General features: G+C 56.1%; 1 protein-coding gene across 1 annotated transcript in view; it reads right to left on the bottom strand.

The window, feature by feature from the left end:
* Positions 1-1,560: 1,560 nt before the first annotated feature.
* Positions 1,561-12,576, bottom strand: part of LOC142360571 (uncharacterized) — a 43,140-nt gene continuing 32,124 nt past the window's right edge. Inside the window, exon 4 of the transcript XR_012763177.1 lies at positions 1,561-1,711. The gene's annotated coding sequence lies outside the window, so the exon portion shown is untranslated. The remainder of the gene's footprint in view (positions 1,712-12,576) is intronic.

Genomic DNA, 12,576 nt, shown 5'->3' with positions numbered 1-12,576 from the left:
GAATCGTAAGAATTGCTAACGAGCTACGAAAAGCTGCTGAGATTGCCAAAAGAGACATGTTGGTAAGGAGGGGAAAGGGAATTCTGGCAGGGGGAGATGGTGATCACCGGCTCACGGCTCACCTACCCCAGTTATAGCCCAGATTCAAAAGATGAAGAAACGGAGCACGCGTACTAATTTACATGCTGGACGAAGACACTTTAACCAATCATTGAATAGAATAACAATGTATATGTATTAGGAAGATGAATATGGTAATGTTAAGGGCACAAATGACTGCTGATTTGTGCACAAGATGCGCTGTCTTGGGACAGTCACCTATATGTGCGCAAATACGGAATAAAATACCTCGGCTCTCTGTGTGTATTGTCATAGTGCACACCGGGTAAAGGGGTCGAGCAGGTCCAGGTCGAGTGGCAGATTCTCTAGTGTTAGCTAGGCAAGTGGCTTCTGCTGAATATGTATCCCAACGCTGGAATGTCCCGGCAGCCATCGCTGGTCGCCATCAAACTTGTTTTTCCAGGCCCAAGACAGTGTTCCGGGCAGTGGCATGGGTCACAGGGTACGTTGCCGACCATCCAGTAGTCGCTTCCACCATGCTAAGCACATAGAATCACAGAATCACAGAATAGTAGGGGTTGGAAGGGACCTCTGTGGGTCATCTAGTCCAACCCTCCTGCTGAAGCAGGGTCACCTACAGCAGGCTGCACAGGACCTTGTCCAGGCGGATCCTGAATATCTCCAGAGAAGGAGACTCCACAGCCTCCCTGGGCAGCCTGGGCCAGGGCTCCGGCACCCTCAGAGGGAAGAAGTTCTTCCTCGTCTTCAGCTGGAGCTTCCTCTGCTCCAGTTTGTGCCCGTTGCTCCTTGTCCTGTCGCTGGGCACCACTGAAAAGAGCTTGGCCCCATCCTCCTGACACCCACCCTGCAGATATTTGTAAGCATTTCGAAGGTCCCCTCGCAGCCTTCTCTTCTTCAGCCTGAACAAGCCCAGCTCCCTCAGCCTCTCCTCGTAGGGGAGATGTTCCAGTCCCCTCATCATCCTCGTAGCCCTCCGCTGGACTCTCTCCAGTAGCTCCTCATCTCTCTTGAACTGGGGAGCCCAGAACTGGACACAGTACTCCAGATGGGGCCTCACCAGGGTAGTGTAGAGGGGGAGGAGAACCTCTCTCGATCTGCTGCCCACACTCTTCTTGATGCACCCCAGGATTCCATTGGCTTTCTTGGCAGCCAGGGCACACTGCTGGCTCATGGTCACCCTGTCGTCCACCAGGACACCCAGGTCCCTCTCCGCAGAGCTGCTCTCCAGCAGGTCCGTCCCAAGCCTGTACTGGTGCGTGGGGTTGTTCCTCCCCATGGTGCTGGCCGTGGCGGGCTCCTGGTGGCATGACGTGATCAATCTGCCAGGCTTCTGCCGATGGACGTTTCAGCCATCCGCCTCTGTCCCAAAAAGGCTGTAGCCACTTGCTGTCTTTGATTCTGGCGCAGGGTTTCCCTTCATGGACAGCCTGTGCAATGGCATCAATGGTCAAGTCCACCCCTCAGTCACAATCCCCTTTTTTGGCTGCAGGGCCAGGTGTGGGGCTTCTCCTTCTTCCTTCTCCTTCTGCTTCTCCTTTGCCTACTCCTTTTCCTTCACCTTCTCCATCACCTTCACCTCTGCCTTTGCCTTCCCCAACTCCTTGCCCTTCTGCTTCCCTTCTATGTTCCCCTTCTCCTCTTCCCTCTCTCTCTCCTCCTCCTCCTCCTCCTCCTGCTTCTCCCTTCCCTCTTAAGCACCCATGGGTTCCCCCATCCTGCAGACTGCGGCCTTCTCCCAGCTGCCACCCCTGTTTTCTACATGGACGACGCAACCCCTCCTCAGACACTGCCTGCACAGCTCGGACTGCCCCGCGGTGTCACAAAGGGGGCCCTGGCATGGCTCACGGTGTCATAAAGGGGGGTGTGCCTGCCTGCTATAAAAGGGCTCTGCGAGAGCAGGCAGCTGGCTGGGGGCTTCAGTCTGGCGTTATCTCGGCAGACTGCAGCCTCAGCCTCGGCTACACCAGTAGTTCTGGGGGTCCCATCAGTGGGGTCCCAGGAGGTCGCTGCGGATCCGCATCTCCAGCCTGTGCGGGTGACTCGGAGTGCCGCGGACGCACCAGAGCTGGTGCCATGGGACACTCCAAAGTCCCCATCCTGGATTGCAGGGTCATGCTGCTGATGATGTACAGGCTGCTGTTCATCGTGGACACTGCCAGGTCGTGGGTCAGGCAGGCCAAGGTCGGTGACTGCTGCACCGCACTGCAAGGCAGCATGGCGTGGCGTGGGGTGGGGTGGGGTGGCGTTGGGTGGCGTGGGGGGCTGCAGCGTGGGCTCGGGAGCTGCTCTCGTCTCACCCAGCTCCTGGTTGCCCTGCAGCTTTTCTGGAAGAACCTGAAGCATTGGATGAACGTGGTGAGAGCCTGGCAACAGAACCGGAGAGGTGAGCGGCCCCAGCACCAAGCGCCCTGCAAACAGCCAACACCCCACGGCAGCGCTGAGCCGGGGCTGTGCCGGGGGCTGATGGCCGCTCACTCCATCTCCTCCCTCTATAGATTCTCCCACTGCTAATGGAGGAGCGGTGAAGGCCATGCCGAGCGTGGAGACAGTGTGAGTGCTGGGGGAGTCCCCAAATCCTGCCCCAGACCCTCTCCCCATGCCCTGCCCCTGCCCGCACTGCCCAGCCATGCCCGCCGGCCGAGGTCAGGGTGCTGCCCGTGGGTCCCGGTGGAGGGGCCGGGCTGCAGCGGGGTCTCTTCTCTCTCCTCCTCTGCAGGGACCGCACGGAGGAGTGGAGCAACGCCCCGCGGGACTCGCTGGCCTCCATGGACTCCGTGGGCTCCCAGGTCCCCCTGTCACAGAGCAGCTCCATTTCCACAGGCTCGCTCGACTCCTTCCCAGAGCCCTGGTATGATGCGATGATGGAGCCGCCGGCACTCAACCGCTCAGCACCGTCCCAGTCCCCCAACGCTGTCTGGTGCTCGGTGGGAGAGATGGAGCCAGATGGTGGCCAGGACCGCCCACTGCAGCCAGTGTCGGGGGCAGAGCAAGAGCAGGTCCCCGGGGACAAGGAGGACAGGGTACAGAGCCCCAGACATGTGAATCTGTCCCCCAGAAGCTCCCCAGACATGCCCATGACCATGGCGCAGTTCATCCCGGAGGTCATCTGCGACATCTGGGCCAACCTGCTGTCAACAGAGCAGCGGCGCGAGCTGCTGCAGGCACTGCAGGCTCTGGAGCAAGGGGGAGAGGGGGGCGGCAGGGGAGCCTGTGGTGGGACCTCCCCTGGGGAGCTCCCACATCCCCCCACCAAGATGGAGGAGGACGTCCCTCTGGCAGTGTGGCCCCAGAGCCTCGGAGAAGACGTGCCATGCATTGATGACAACGTGGACGAGGCTGTGGATGGGGTCCTACACTGGGACAGAGCAATGAGCCCGGAGACCCTCAGCTCCATGGAGGTGGAAAGGAGCAGCTCCATGGTGTCAGGAATCAGCACCTCCACGAGGCAGAGCGTGAGGAGCCTGACAGTATTAAAGAGGAGCAGCCCAGTGGGACCAGGCCGGAGCAGCCCCGTGCAGATGGACAAAAGAAGCCCAACAGAACTGAAGAGCAGCAGCCCCACGGGACCAGAAAGGACCAGTCCCAAGGGACTCCAGAGGACCAGTCCCAAGGGGCCAGACAGAAGAAGCTCCATCGCAGCAGACATCATTACCTCCATGGCAGGACCGGGCAGCAGCATCTCCGCTGGTCCGTGCAGCAGCACCCAGGCAGAGACCGGACCCCAGCAACGGGTGCCCACAGGAAAGGCGCATGGCCGGCCGGCCCCGGGGCCGTGCAGGGCCAGACGGTGCCTGCGGGAGGGCTGGCGACGCCTCAAGGCCTGCGGCAGACGCCGCTGTCGGCCCCAACGGACCGATGCTGCTGGCTGCGTGCTTCAGTCTGGCGTTATCTCGGCAGACTGCAGCCTCAGCTACACCAGTAGTTCTGAGGGTCCCATCAGTGGGGTCCCAGGAGGTCGCTGCGGATCCGCATCTCCAGCCTGTGCGGGTGACTCGGAGTGCCGTGGACGCACCAGAGCTGGTGCCATGGGACACTCCAAAGTCCCCACCCTGGATGACCTGATCATGCTGCTGATGATGCACACGCTGCTGTTCGTCAAGGACAATGTCTGGCCACGGGTCAGGCAGGCCAAGGTCGGTGACTGCTGCACCGCACTGCAAGGCAGCATGGCGTGGGGTGGGGTGGCGTTGGGTGGCGTGGGGGGCTGCAGCGTGGCCTCGGGAGCTGCTCTCGTCTCACCCAGCTCCTGGTTGCCCTGCAGCGTTTCTGGAAGCACCTGGAACGTCGGATGAACGTGGTGAGAGCCTGGCGACAGAACCGGAGAGGTGAGCGGCCCCAGCACCAAGCGCCCTGCAAACAGCCAACACCCCACGGCAGCGCTGAGCCGGGGCTGTGCCGGGGGCTGACGGCCGCTCACTCCATCTCCTCCCTCTATAGATTCTCCCACTGCTAATGGAGGAGCGGTGAAGGCCATGCTGGGCATGGACACAGGGTGAGTGCTGGGGGAGTCCCCAAATCCTGCCCCAGACCATGACACCGTGCCCTGCCCCTGCCCGCACTGCCCAGCCCTGCCCGCCGGCCGAGGTCGGGCTGCTGCCAGTGGGTCCCGGTGGAGGGGCCGGGGTGCAGCGGGGTCTCTTCTCTCTCCTCCTCTGCAGGGACAGCACGGAGGAGTGGAGCAACGCCCCGCTGGCCTTGCTGACCTCCATGGACTCCCTGGGCTCCCTGGTCCCCCTGTCACACAGCAGCTCCATTTCCACAGGCTCGCTCTACTCCTTCCCAGAGCCCTGGTGTGGTGCGATGATGGAGCCACCGGCACTCAACCACTCAGCACCCTCCCAGTCCCCCAGTGCTGTCTGGGGCTCGGTGGGGAGCCGCAGCCAGACCGTGGCCAGGACCGCCCACTGCAGCCAGTGTCGGGGCAGAGCAAGACCAGGTCCCCGGGGACAAGGAGGACAGGGTGCAGAGCCCCAGTCATGTGAAGCCGCAACCCAGCAGCTCCCCACACATGCCCATGACCGTGGCAAAGCTCATCCCGGAGGTCATCTGCAACATTTGGGCCAACCTGCTGTCAACAGAGCAGCAACGCGAGCTGCTGCAGGCACTGCAGGCTCAGGATCAAGGGGGAGAGGGGGGTGGCAGGGGAGCCTGTGGTGGGACCTCTCCTGGGGAGCTCCTATAACCCCCAACAAGAAGGAGGAGGACGTCCCTCTGGCAGTGTGGCCCCACAGCCTCGGAGAAGATGTGCTGTGGATTGATGATGATGTGGACGAGGCTGTGGATGGGGTCCTACACTGGGACAGAGCAATGGGCCCAGAGACCCTCAGCTCCATGGAGCTGGAAAGGCGCAGCTCCATGGTGTCAGGAAGGAGCAGCCCCACGGGGCAGAGCGTGAGGAGCCCGACAGTGTCAAAGAGGAGCAGCCCCATGGCACCAGAAAGGACCAGTCCCAAGGGGCTCCAGAGGAGCAGCCCCACGGGGCCAGCAAGAAGCAGCTCAGAGGTGGCAGACATCATTACCTCCATGGGAGGACCGGCCAGCAGCATCTCTGCTGCTTCCAACAGCAGCACCCAGGCAGAGACCGGACCCCAGCAACTGGAGCCCACAGGCAGGGCGCATGGCCGAGCGGCCTGGTCTCCATGCAGGGCAGGACGGTGCCTGCGGAAGGGCTGGCGACGCCTCAAGGCCTGGTGGAGATGCCACTTTCAGCCCCTACGTGACCGATGCTGCAAGTCCCAGTAGTGGCAGCGATGGTTCCACAAGGACAAGGGGATCCCCTACCACTGAGCGGCCGGGGCGTGCGGGGATGGGAACCCCCCCTGGGCTGCCCTCCCATCTGAATTGTTCAAATATTAAATGTTTTCTCTGTCCCTGGAGCCGTGGTTCATCCACCCATCTCGCGGCTGGGGGTGCAACCCCCTCAGTGCCCGAGCCCAGCGGGGACGGGCTGGCACCAGGCACCGCTGGCACCCACCAAACTGGGGCTGGGGCTGGCCGGTACCCCAGTGGGTGTGCTGGTGTCCAGAGGGACCTGGGGGGGCTGCAGAAATGGGCCAGCAGGAACCTCACCGAGTTCAGGCACATCTCTGCAGGGAGGTGCCAAGAGGATGGGGGCCGCAGGTGGTGGGCACAGCCGCGAGCAGTGGCAGCAGTTTGGGGTGCTGCTGGGTTTCTTGGGTGGTTTTGGGGTGGCGTGGGACCCTTGAAGGGCTAATTCTGACTGTAACTGCTCCACAGGGGTCACTGGTCAGCGAGGATCCATCTGGCCTGAAGGGCAAGGACACCCAATGGCAAGAAGGGGTTGAACTGGCTGGAAGCTGGGGTGCCAGGGACAGGAGGACTCCTTGCGAGGCAGTGAACTTTCCCTGGGTGCTGAGATAAGGAACAGCCTCAGCACTGTCTTGTAGCCGTCCTGGAAGGGGAGCGCTCAGGGCCCAAGCTCAGGGGCCACCTTAGGGCAGCAGAGCTGGGCAGGAGGATGGACCTGGGGCTGGGCTGAGGTGCCCCATGCCCGATCCTTCCCCCTGTCCCTTGCTGCATGTGTCCTGCTCTCCCTTGGCTACGTGTGGGCCTCAGCTTTGTGCTCCTCAGTTTTATGTGGGACCAGAAGCCACATGTGCGTAGCGTCTGAAGAACTTTCACATGGAGGGATCGAGTCCAAGCTCTGTCTTCTCACGCATGCCCGCGCCTCCCCTTCTATCTCTTTCCGCTGCACAGGCCTGTAGCTTTGTTGTTCCTCACAGAGAAAAGCTAAACTCTGAAGGCTTTTCACACAGAGGGGATCAGGTCACAGCTCTGTCTTGTTGGGGATGCTCAAACCTTCCCTCCTGCCCCTTGCTGCACATCTCCTGCTCTCCCTTCGTGCGGGCCACAGCCTTCTGCTCCTCTGATTAATGTGGGCCCAGGAGCTCAATGAGTGTAGCGTCTGAAGGGTTTTCGCGTGGAGGGCATCAAGTAAAAGCTCTGTCTTACTGGGGACGCTCAGACCTCCCCTCCTGTCCCTTGCTGCACATCTCCTGCTCTCCCTTTGCCATTTACAGGCCTCAGCGTCATGCTCCCTCAGTTTTATGTGGGCCCAGGAGCAGAATGGAGCCTCTGGCAGAAAGCGCCTGGAGAGACTCCAGGTCGCCCGTAGGGTGCTGGAGTCGGGGATCTGGAGGATCTGGAGAAACATTAGCAGCACATGGAGGAACTGGACTGCTTCCCAAGTGGTTGCTTCTGAAGCACAGCTCTTCTTGGCACCTCGATGGCCGGTGCCAAGCTGGGTGTCCAACGCGAGGGTCCCATCTGTCTGCAGTGATCACGCATCGCTGGAGTTCACAGTCCTGAGGGATGTGGGAGAGGAGTATAGTCAGGACCCTGAACTTTTGGGAAGCCAACTTGCAGCTCTTCAAACAGTCAGTCAGTCGGACCCCACGGGAAAGTGCCTGCAGGGACAAGAGAGCAGAAAAGAGTTGGCACTTCTTGAAGGATGCTTTCCAGAGAGCGCAGGAGCTCTTAGTCCCCAGGTGTAAGAAGTCAGGCAAGGAAGGGAAGAGACCAGCACGGCTGAGGCGAGACCTGCTGCTCAAACGAAAGGGCACGAGGGAACTGCACAGGCAGTGGAAGCGCGGACAGGTAGCTTGGGAAGAGTACCGGGATGCTGCCTGGTTGTGTAGGGATGAGGTCAGGAGGGCCAAGGCGCAGCTGGAGCTCAACTTGGCAAGGGATGCTAAGAATAACAAGCAGGGCTTCTCCGGGTATGTCAGCCAGAAATGGAAGGCTAAAGAAGGAGTACCCACCCCGCTGAACAAGAATGGTGACCTCCTATCAAGAGACGAGGAGAAGGCTGAGGTGCTCAGCTACAGTTTTGCCTCAGTCTTCACTGGCAACCTCTCTGCTCGCCCCTCCCCCGTCGATGGACTGCAAGGTGGGGACCAGAGGGGCAAAGCCTCTCCCTGCCAGCTTGGACTCATCAAAGAGCATCCCATCATCACGAAAGCCAACACCCCGGTGACAGCACCAGCCACGCAGCCAAGTGCTGAGCCGCATCACACACCTGCTCCTGCCTGCACCCCTTCCTTCAGATGCTCAGAGCAGAGCAAAGGACATCGTGAGCACCCACCCCCTCCAGCCGCAGCCCTGCAGCTTCGCACTCTGGCTGGATCCTGCCCACCTTCCCGCTGGCTGGGTGGACACCAACTGAAGGTGACTGTAGAGAATTTAGAATTTTGTGTCCATCTTGTTTCTTGTTTTACATATGTGTAAGATAATCGGTGTTTCTGTGTATGTCGAGAGACTCCCTCTTAAAATGGTTCGGACTTGAGTCGTAGGAAAGTCTGAGGGAGGGAAGCTATTGGATAAGAAATGGGCATTTTTCCTTAGGAGGAGTGTATGTCACTGCGGCAGGGTGGAAAGTAGCCCTAGATTGGGAACAGCCTCCGGTTACGGATATAGTCCTTAGAATCAGCAACCAGGCAAGGGAAATCCCGTGCCTGGAGTGTGGACTTGCCTCTGGACTGTAGGAAGCTTGCCATCAAGCATGGGTGTTGTTAACGTGTAGGCTGTGTGGAAGAAGGTGGTATTGTGCATCCAGTAGGCGGGGAGCAAAATGTCTGAAATGTCTTTTACAAAATCCGCAGTTTGATGGTTGGGAGAGTCCCAACAAGAGCCTGAGACAGCGAAGTGGTGTGTGGGAGAAGGCACCTAATCCCAGGGATCTGGGACGCGTGGACAGAGGACTGGGAGAAAACTATTAAACAGTGTAGAGAAATTTGCATGGAAGTTCATCAGGAGAGGAAGTAAAAAGGAGATAAGAATGGGTAACTCTCAGGGAGGAATTTTATGGAAGAGCCCTTTAGGTTGTGTACTTGCTCACTGGAAAGATACTGCTGGTACGGGTGGTACAGAGAATAAGAAAACCCTTATAAAGTATTGCAAGCAATGGTGTCCATTGCACAAGCCAGATGATGGAGAACAGTGGCCCCTTAACAGAACCTTAAATTATAATGTGTTATTACAACTAATGTTATTTTTAAGGAGGGAGGGAAAATGGGATGAAGCATCATATGCTGATATGTTCTTTACCCTCTGAAACCATCCTGAGCGGTGGAGGGATTGTGAGATGACATTACCACAAGACCCGGTGGTCCTCGCGTTGGAACGGGAAAGTAACAGAGAACAGAGAGGAAAATTGAGGAGATGCTGTTCAGCACGTAGCACAGGGCAGAGATGCCTTAAATTAGACAGGGTAGAGGATACCGAAGGAAAGGACCTACCAGAACACTACAAACCACCGGCTGAGATACCACAGAGAGACGAACGTGATTTGCAAACTCCTCCGCGAAGCCCAATATCCTCTCGCACTCGGAGAAAGGGGGAACGTACAATAACACAAGCACCCTTAAGGGAAGCAGTGGGACCAGAGGGAGGCCGTATTTTGATAAAGGTCCCTTTCTCCTCGTCTGACTTAGAAACATGGAAAAATACTGTAAAGAATCGCAGCGACTCTGTAGGGGTAACCAAACATTTCCAGTTCCTTATCAAACAACATAACCCCGACTGGAATGATGTCCAGCTGTTGTTGGACCATATGACGGAGACTGAGAAGCAGCTAATACTAAAAACAGCCCAAGATTTAGCAAGTGATCAGCTCAAAAATACCGGAGAAGACATCAAGGATGGTTTTCCATTACAGGTCCCCCACTGGGACCCCAACAGGGGAGCCCACATGAAATTGCTAAATACATATAGGAAATGGGTCGTCAAAGGGATGGAGAGAGCAATCCCAAGAACCATCACCTGGTCAGCTTTATATGCTGTCCAGCACGGTCCGAAAGAAACCCCCCTCGGAGTTTTTCCATTAATCACGGGACACTATGAGGCGACACACCCCTTTGGAGCCAGGATCAGAAATAGGGATCCAGCAGCTAGTGTCTCGATTTTTAGGCCAGTCCATGAGGGACATCCGAAGAAAGTCACAAAAGCTAAGGACAACAGACAGCAGAAGCTGAAGAGAGCTTGCTGGACGAAACACAGAGAGTATTTAGCAATGGGGAAGAAGAAGATCGAAGGAGGAATAAGCCAGTGTTGGTGGCGGCGTTGCAGGACAGCAAGGGATTTAGAAATGAAGGGTTTAAGAGACCTCTGGAGAAAAATCCATGTGCATGGTGTAAGCAGAGAGGGCACTGGAAAAAGGATTGTCCAGAAAGGTTATAGAGGAGAAAAGGGATACAGGCGCAGATCAAGGAGGATTGACGGGGACCTGGGGAATCTACCCTTTGACAAAGGGAAAGTAGAACTCCGGTGGGAAGCGAACAGCTAATTGAAGTTTTGAGTTTAGCCCTTATAGATGCCCCTGTTGACGCAGGGGTGCCTGAGAAAATTCAAAATCGGGTATATCCAGGAGTATGGGCTACGGAAATGCCAGGAAGAGCGAAAAGCGCTTCCCTGATTGTAGTCAAAGTTCAGCAGGGAACACAGTCTGTAAGAATTAGGCAATACCCCCTCAGAATGGAAGACAGGGAAGGAATTCGACCAGTAATTGAACGATTCATCAAATACGGACTATTAATTGAGTGTGAATCGGAATATAACACTGCCATTTTACCAGTTAGAAAACCGGATGGTAGTTACCGAATAGGACAAGATCTTAGGGCCATCAATATGATTGTGGAGGACTTACATCCTGTCGTAGCAAACCCTTACACGTTATTAACCAAACTGACACCTGAATTGGCCTGGTTTACCATCCTGGACCTAAAAGATGCTTCCTTTTGCCTCCCATTAAGTCCAGAAAGTCAGTGTTATTTGCATTTCAATGGGAAAACCCTCACTCTGGGAGAAAGACGCAGCTGACATGGACGGTGGTGCCACAGGGCTTTAAAAATAGCCCCACTCTTTCTGGAAATCAATTAGCCAAAGATGTGGAACAGTGGGAATGACCTCATGAGGCGGGAACAGTATTGCAGTATGTAGATGATTTATTAATAGCCACTGATACGAAGGAGTTTTGTATAATATGGACAGTCAGCCTGTTCAATTTCCTCGGACTTCATGGCTACCAAGTCTCTCCACAGAAGGCCCAAATCGCTCAACAACCGCTGAACTACCTTGGATACCAGATAACTGCGGGCCAACGAACATTGGGAACAGCAAGAAAAGAGGCCATCTGCCAGACCCCACCACCACAGACAGCGAAGGAGCTCCGCACCTTCTTGGGAATGATGGGGTGGTGTTGCTTCTGGATCTAGAACTATGGACTCTTGGTAAAACCGCTCTATGAACTATTAAAATCTGATAAAAAGATCCTCATTTGGAATGAGGAAGCAGAAAAGGCATTCCAACAGCTAAAGAAAAAGCTAATGGATGCCCTGGCTTTAGGACTGCCAGACACTACTAAGCCCCTCTGGTTATTTTCTCATGAGAAGCAGGGACTTGCCCTGGGAATCCTAGCGCAGAATCTGGGACCACATCAATGGGCAGTCGTGTACTTCTCTAAGCAGCTGGATGAAGTAAGCAAAGGCTGGCCTAGCTGCCTAAGGGCAACAGCAGCAGTGCTATTAAATATCCAAGAAGCACCTAAGTTTACCCTAGGCCAGAAGACCACGGTGTTGCTATCTCCTGCTGCGTCGGCAGTATTACAAGTAAAGGGGGGACATTGGCTCTCACCACAAAGGTTCCTTAAGTATCAAGCTATCCTGGTAGAGCAAGATGACATAGAAATAGTGGTTACTGACATTGTTGAGCCAGCATCTTTCCTCAGCGGGACCACAGGGGAACCAGTATCACATGACTGCTTGGAAGCGATTGAAGCAGTCTATTCCAGCCCACCTGACCTAAAAGCGAAGCCGCTGGAAGATGCTGAAGATTCCTGGTACACGGATGGAAGCAGCTTTGTTCAACAAGGTGTCCACAAGGCAGGATACGCGGTAACCACTACGGATCAGGTAATCGAGTCAAAAGCCCTTGCCCTGAGCACCTCAGCTCAAAAGGCAGAAATAATAGCTCCAACTCGAGCATTAGAACTAGCCAAAGGCAAGAAAATTAATATCTGGACAGATTCTAAATACGCTTTTGGGGTAACACACGCCCATGGGGCTGTAGAGAAGGAAAGAGGACTCCTATTTACCCAAGGAGAACATATCAAACATGCCAAAGAAATTCTTCAGCTCCTGGAAGCTGTACAACTACCTGAGAAAGTAGCTATCATGCACTGTAAAGCTCACCAGAGAGGGGACACTGCTCAACAGCTGGGCAATGCCATGGCAGATCCTGAGGCTGGAAGAGTGGCTGAACAGAGCGGATTGGGGGTGCAACCTTTAGTCCCAGGCGGTAAAATACAAATTGATTGTGAACCCAAATACTCTAAGGAGGACCAAAAATTAATTGAAGATTTGGGAGGAAAAACAGAGAAAGACAGGGGGGCTAAGACTCCTCAGGGTAAGATAAGAATACCATTTTCTCTCTTATGGGCTGTAGTTATGGCAGAACATAAGAAATCTCATTGGGGAACGG

The sequence above is a fragment of the Opisthocomus hoazin genome, chromosome 1 (assembly GCF_030867145.1).
Source record: "Opisthocomus hoazin isolate bOpiHoa1 chromosome 1, bOpiHoa1.hap1, whole genome shotgun sequence".
NCBI classification, from domain to species: Eukaryota; Metazoa; Chordata; class Aves; order Opisthocomiformes; family Opisthocomidae; genus Opisthocomus; species Opisthocomus hoazin.
This window is presented reverse-complemented; position numbering and strand designations above follow the sequence as displayed.